The sequence below is a fragment of the Erythrolamprus reginae genome, chromosome Z (assembly GCF_031021105.1).
Source record: "Erythrolamprus reginae isolate rEryReg1 chromosome Z, rEryReg1.hap1, whole genome shotgun sequence".
Taxonomy (NCBI): Eukaryota; Metazoa; Chordata; class Lepidosauria; order Squamata; family Dipsadidae; genus Erythrolamprus; species Erythrolamprus reginae.
In genome coordinates, this window is record NC_091963.1 from 152,287,552 (window position 1) to 152,294,705 (window position 7,154).

Sequence of the window (7,154 nt, forward strand, 5' to 3'; positions counted from 1 at the left end):
GGCTCTTCCCCTAGGTCCCGCCAGATGACATTGTCTGGCTGACAGGACCCCGAGAAGGCCGACTCTGTGGGACCTAACCAAACGCTGGGATTTGTGTGGCAGAAGGCGGTCGCGTAAGTAATCTGGTCCGATGCCATGTAGGGCTTTATAGGTCATCACCAACACTTTGAATTGTGTCCGGAAACCAATTGGCAACCAGTGCAGTCCGTGGAGTGTTGGCCAAACATAGGTGTATCTGGGAAGACCCATGACTGCTCATGCGGCCACATTCTGCACAAGTTGAAGTTTCCGAACACTTTTCAAAGGTAGCCCCATGTAGAGAGCATTACAGTAGTGGAGCCTCGAGGTGATGAGGGCATGAGTGACTGTGAGCAGTGACTCCCGGTCCAAGTAGGGCCGCAACTGGTGCACCAGGTGAACCTGGGCAAACGCCCCCCTCGCCACAGCTGAAAGATGTTTCTCTAATGTGAGCTGTGGATCAAGGAGGACGCCCAAATTGCAGACCCTCTCTGAGGGGGTTAGTGATTCCCCCCCCAGGGTGATGGACGGACAGATAGAATTGTCCTTGGGAGGCAAGACCCACAGCCACTCCATCTTGTCAGGGTTGAGTTTGAGTCTGTTGACACCCATCCAGACCCCAACAGCCTCCAGGCACTGACACATCACTTCCACTGCTTCATTGACAGGACATGGGGTGGAGATGTAAAGCTGGGTATCATCAGCATACTGACGATACCTTACCCCATGCCCTTGGATGATCTCACCCAGTGGTTTCATGTAGATATTAAATAGCAGGGGGGAAAGAACCAACCCCTGAGGCACCCCACAAGGGAGAAGCCTACAGGTCGACCTCTGACCCCCCCCACTAACACCGACTGTCTCCCACTCCCAACCCCTCTAGCCGGTGCAGAAGGATACCATGGTTGATGGTATTGAAAGCCGTTGAGAGGTCAAGAAGCACCAGGATAGAGGATAAACCCCTGTCCTGGGCCTGCCAGAGATCATCCACCAGCGCGACCAAAGCAGTTTCCGTGCTGTAGCCGGGCCTGAATCCAGACCGGATGATAGTTATTAAGTACAACTGGGTCCAGGGAAGACTTCTTGAATCCTTGGATCCAGGTCGATGGGTTGCCACAGAGAAGGCCCTCCCCTGCAGCCCTGCCAGTTGGCACTGTTTGGCTGATGGGACCTGGAGAAGGCCGACGCTGTGGGCTATAATCAGCTTCTGGGAAATAATAATAATAATAATAATAATAATAATAATAATAATAATAATAAATACAACACAGCAAACGAGATCACTATGCTGGATTTCATATTTCATCTCCAGTCGGGCACTTCCCAAGCACCTAGGACTGTGTATAATAATAATAATAATAATAATAATAATAATAATAATAATAATAATAATAATAATAATAATAATAATAATAAATACAACATAGCAAACGAGATCACTATGCTGGATTTCATATTTCATCTCCAGTCGGGCACTTCCCAAGCACCTAGGACTGTGTATAATAATAATAATAATAATAATAATAATAATAATAATAATAATAATAATAATAATAAATACAACACAGCAAACGAGATCACTATGCTGGATTTCATATTTCATCTCCAGTCGGGCACTTCCCAAGCACCTAGGACTGTGTATAATAATAATAATAATAATAATAATAATAATAATAATAATAATAATAATAATAATAATAATAATAATAAAAAAAAAAAAACAGAAGGGCGGCATACAAATATAATAAATAAATAAACAAACAACAACAACATTGTTGGAAGGGACCTTGGAGGTCTTCTAGTCCAACCCCCTACATTACATTATCCAACATCTTCTTTAAAACATCCAGCATTGAAGCATTCACAACTTCTGGAGGCAAGCTGTTCCACTGGTTAATTGTTCTGTCAGGAAATTTCTCTTTAGTTCTAAGTTGCTTCTCTACTTGATTAGTTTCCACCCATTGCTTCTTGATCTACCCCAGGTGCTTTGAAGAATAGCCTGACTCCTCCTTCCTTGTGGCAACCCCTGAGATACTAGAAGGCTGCTCTCCTGTCTCCCCTGGTCTTTCTTCTCATTAAACTAGCCATGCCCAGTTCCTGCAACGCTTCTTCATAGGTTTTAGCCTCCAGTCCCCTGGTCCTCTTTGTGGCTCTTCTCTGCACTCTTTCTAGAGACCCAACAGCCTTTTTGCATCGTGGCGACCAAAACTGGATGCCGTATTCCAAGTGTGGCCTTAACAAGGCCTTATAAAGTGGTATCAACACTTCACGTGATCTTGATTCTCTTCCTCTGTTGATGCAGCCTAGAACCGTGTTGACCTTTTTTGGCAGCTGCTGCACACGGCTGGCTCCTATTTCAATGGTTGTCCACTCGGACGGCAAGGTCCTTCTCACAGTTGCTACTCTTGAGCAGTATTTATTTATTTATTTATTTATTTATTTATTTATTTATCGATTTGATTTGATTTGATTTGATTTGTATGCCGCCCCTCTCCGTAGAGTCGGGGCGGCTCACAACAACAATAAAACAATTCAAGACAAATCTAATAATTTAAAAACATTTTTAAAAATGTTATTAAAGCAGACATACACACAAACAAACATACCGTGTTTCCCCGATAGTAAGACTCCCCCAATTGTAAGACATATGGGGGGTTTCAGGGGGGTCGGCTTATATAAGCCATACCCCGAAAGTAAGACATATGTCTTACTTTCGGGGAAACACGGGGGTATTGCGGGGGGGGGCGATGACATTGCTTCCAAGCTCCCCGCGCGCCCCTCGCCTTCGCTCGCCACAGCGCCACCACCTCTTCCCCTGCCGAGGCTCAGCTGCAAGCGGCCAGCGAGGCCGATCGGCTCCGAGGCGAGCGGCCGGAGCTGCGCCCTCCTTCGCCCGCCTCCTTTCCGCTCGCCTTGGAGCCGATCGGCCTCGCTGGCCGCTTGCAGCTGAGCCTCGGCAGGGGAAGAGGCGGTGGCGCCGCGGCAAGCAAAGGCGAGGGGCGCGCAGGGAGCTGCCGGAAAGGAGGCTGGTGAAGGAGGGCGCAGCTCCGGCCGCTCGCCTCGGAGCCGATCGGCCTCACTGGCCGCTTCCCCTGCCGAGGCTCAGCTGCAAGCGGCCAGCGAGGCCGATCGGCTCCGAGGCGAGCGGCCGGAGCTGCGTCCTCCTTCGCCCGCCTCCTTTCCGCTCGCCTCGGAGCCGATCGGCCTCGCTGGCCGCTTGCAGCTGAGCCTCGGCAGGGGAAGAGGCGGTGGCGCCGCGGCGAGCAAAGGCGAGGGGCGCGCAGGGAGCTGCCGGAAAGGAGGCTGGTGAAGGAGGGCGCAGCTCCGGCCGCTCGCCTCGGAGCCGATCGGCCTCACTGGCCGCTTCCCCTGCCGAGGCTCAGCTGCAAGCGGCCAGCGAGGCCGAGCGGCTCCGAGGCGAGCGGCCGGAGCTGTGCCCTCCTTCGCCCGCCTCCTTTCCGGCAGCTCCCCGCGCCCGAAGACGAGCCGGCCCCGGTGCCCGGGACAATGTAAGACATACCCCCAAAGTAAGACACAGTGGGGCTTTTGGGGGTAAAAAGATAGTAAGACACTGCCTTACTATCGGGGAAACACGGTACCATACATGAATTGTATAGGCCCGGGGGAGATGTCTCAGTTCCCCCATGCCTGATGAGAGAGGTGGGTTTTGAGGAGTTTACGAAAGGCAAGGAGGATGGGGGCAGTTCTAACCTCAGGGGGGAGCTGATTTGAGGGTTGGGGCCGCCACAGAGAAGGCTCTTCCCCTGGGTCCCGCCAAACTACATTGTTTAGTCGACGGGACCCTAAGGAGGCCAACTCTGTGGGACCTAACCAGTCGCTGAGATTCCTGCGGCAGAAGGTGGTCCCGGAGTATACACGAGGCAGAAGATGGCCCTGTAAAGAATCTGGTCCTAAGCCCTGTAGGGCTCTATAGTGATAACCAACACTCTAAATTGCATCTGGAGGCCGACTGGTAGCCTGTGCAGCTCGCAGAGTGATGGAGTTGTATGGGTGTATCTAGGTACACACATAATGGCTTGCACAGCTGCATTCTGCCCTAATTGAAATCTCCAAATGTTCTTTATGGGCAGCCCCACTTAGAGCACATTGCAGTAATCAAGCCTTGAGGTGGTGAAGGCATGAGTGAAGGCAAATGTGAGAAGAGACTGCTGATACGAATAGGGACGCAACTGGTGCACCAGTCTGCAGAGAGGGTCGACATACAAATCTAATAAATAATAATAATAATAATAATAATAATAATAATAATAATAATAATAATACAATGATCCCTCGATTATTGCGGGGGTTACGTTCCAAGACCTCCCGCGATAATCGATTTTCCGCGATATAGCGGCACGGAAGTAAAAACACCATCTGCGCATGCGTGCTCTTTTTCCATGGCCGCGCAAGGGCTTGCAGGTGGAGGCAGGGAGCGACGAAGGTGCGGAAGCCGACAAAGGTTGCTTTGAATGTCGCCTGCCCCCGCCCCCCCCAGCACCCGCCCGCCCGCCGTTCGCCCGCCCGCCGTTCGCCCGCCCGCCGTTCGCCCGCCCGCCGTTCGCCCGCCCCGGTCGCTCGCTCGCTCGCCACCCGCCCTCTCTCTCGCCGCTCGCCCGTTCGCCCGCCCACCCGGCCGCTTGCTCGCCGCCCGCTCGCCCGCCGTTCGCCCGTCCGCTCGCTCACCGTTCGAGAGCAAGAGGGGGAGAGATAGAGAAAGAGAGAGAAGGAAAGAAAGAGATGAGAGAGGGAGGAAGAGAGTGTGAGAGAGGAAGAAGCAAGATAGAGAAAGAGAGAGAAAGAAAGATGAGAAAGGAAGGAAGAGAGTGAGAGAGAGGAAGAAAGAGAGAGAGAGAAGAGTGGAAGGAAGAGAGAGAGAAATGATAGAAAAAAGGGGAGAAAAAAAGAGAAATGAGAAAATGATTGAAGCAGAGAATGACAGGAAAGAAAGAGAAAGAGACAGAGAAGTGACTCTTGGTGATGACGTATGACGTCATCGGGTGGGAAAAACCGTGGTATAGCAAAAAAACCGTGGAGTATTTTTTAATTAATATTTTTTGAAAAACCGTGGTATAGCGTTTCGCGAAGTTTGAAGCCGCGAAAATCGAGGGATCACTGTAATAACCTTTGCGAAAGTCCCTTCTAGCCACAGGTGATAGGGCAGCTCATCTCTACCACTGGGGGAGGGAGGGGGAGAGCTTTGAGAGGGGGAGGGGGGAAAGCGCCCTCATCCTCAGCAGATGTTATCATGTCCATCCCATGGTCCAGTCAATGCACCGTCCCAACCAGAGATGCCTCCCAGCCACACCCCTCCAGATGCAAGGCAGAGTGGCCTTGACTCTCGGAGAAAGGGATGTTATTATTTACAGGACTGTCTCCTGCCGCACACCTCCCAGAGACCAATAAGATCACACGGAGTTGGCCCCCTCCAGGTCCCATCAACTAAGCAATGCAGGTTGGCAGGGCGGCAGGAGAGGGCCTTCTCTGTAGCTGCCCCGGCTCTATGGAACCAGCTAACTCCCAAGATCTATCATGGACAAATCGTATGAATGTTGTTGTGATTGGTTAATTTATGGGTTTTTAATTAGGGTTTTTTAGATTTTTAATTTGGATGGATGAATGGATGGATGATGGATGGATGGGTATAGAGAGAGAGAGATGGGTGGATGGATGGATGGATACATAGATAGACAGACACATACATACATACATACATACATACATACATACATACATACATACATACATACATACATACACACACACACACACATACAGCCAGGTCCACACAATCCCCACTCCCAGTTTCCTGCAGTGCCCTGAAGATCCAATGCCCACAAAATGACTTCCAGGTCTGACTCCCTCCCTCGCCCCCCACCCCAGAGTGCTGGATGATGGGCAGTGGAGTCCCTGCCTGCAGCCATCTTGGTTGGGGGAGGGGGGAGGGCTCTGGGGGGAACCCTCCCCCACCCAAGATGGCTGCCGGGAGGTGCTTGAGGAGGCTGCGGCCCAGGAAGTGGGTCCCCGTTTGGGTCAGGCTGGGGGGGGGGGGGCAAAGGGGAAGGAAGCGAGTAGGCCCAAGGCCTGAGGCCTGCAAGCCACAAGCTTCCCTTGCAAAGGTCCCACCGCTCGGCCCCCCAACCCAGCCCGATGCAATTGGGGCAGGGGAGGCACGGAGGGCTCCGGGGGGGAGAAGGCCAGCTCCCTTTTGGGGGGGAGAAAATAATTTTCTCTTTGCATCCATGGAAAAAGCAAATCTGCCTTCTGGTCTCCAAAGGCCTGGGGAGGGAAAATCTCTTTTGCAAAAATATATGGGGATGAATTGTTGCTTTTTGATGATGATTATTATTATTATTATTATTATTATTATTATTATTATTATTATTAATTATTATTGCAAAAGACACAATGGTTGTGTCTTCCTGTCTTCTGGGGCCTGGTGCAATTGCCCCAATGATCCCTCCACCTTAGGGGCTGGCAACTTGGCCCTAGATTAAATCTGGCAATAGAGAAATTAAATTGCACCTTGGTTTATTGTCTTACTGGGTGTTATTGCCTCTGTTTTTATCGCCCCTCCATACACATTGCTGTGTATGGAGGGGGGGGCTGGCTCCGAGCATTGTGAAATGAGATTTTTAAAAATAAAAATCTAAAATTTTTAACCATTGCTCGGTGATTAATTGGAATAATTGGAATACCGCTAATTCGGAATTATTGATCATGTGTCGAAATCATGAAACATTATGAAAATTTCATCATTTATTGTTTGCAAAAGGGAACCAGTCCAAACCCGTCTGTTTATTTTAAAAAAATGTTTTAAATTAATTTTATTGATTATAACACAAAAGGACAGACAGACAAACATATGACAATTATTGGGTTATTTATAACCCCACTTTCACAAGAAGTTGCTGTCGGAGATATTGGAGGAATTATTATCTAGAACTCATGTCTTTTTACATTTCTTTGTAATTCTTATTGTTTAAACGGCATAATGTGTAAATGAAGTTTTAAGATTTGAGCTTTGTTACTTTGTTTGGAGGGTGTTGAGGAGTCTGGCAGGGCCTGGGGGGTGGGTGGGCTGCGGCTGGACGTGGCTTGGCCATCCCACCTACCATCATTACCTCTGATGGGCC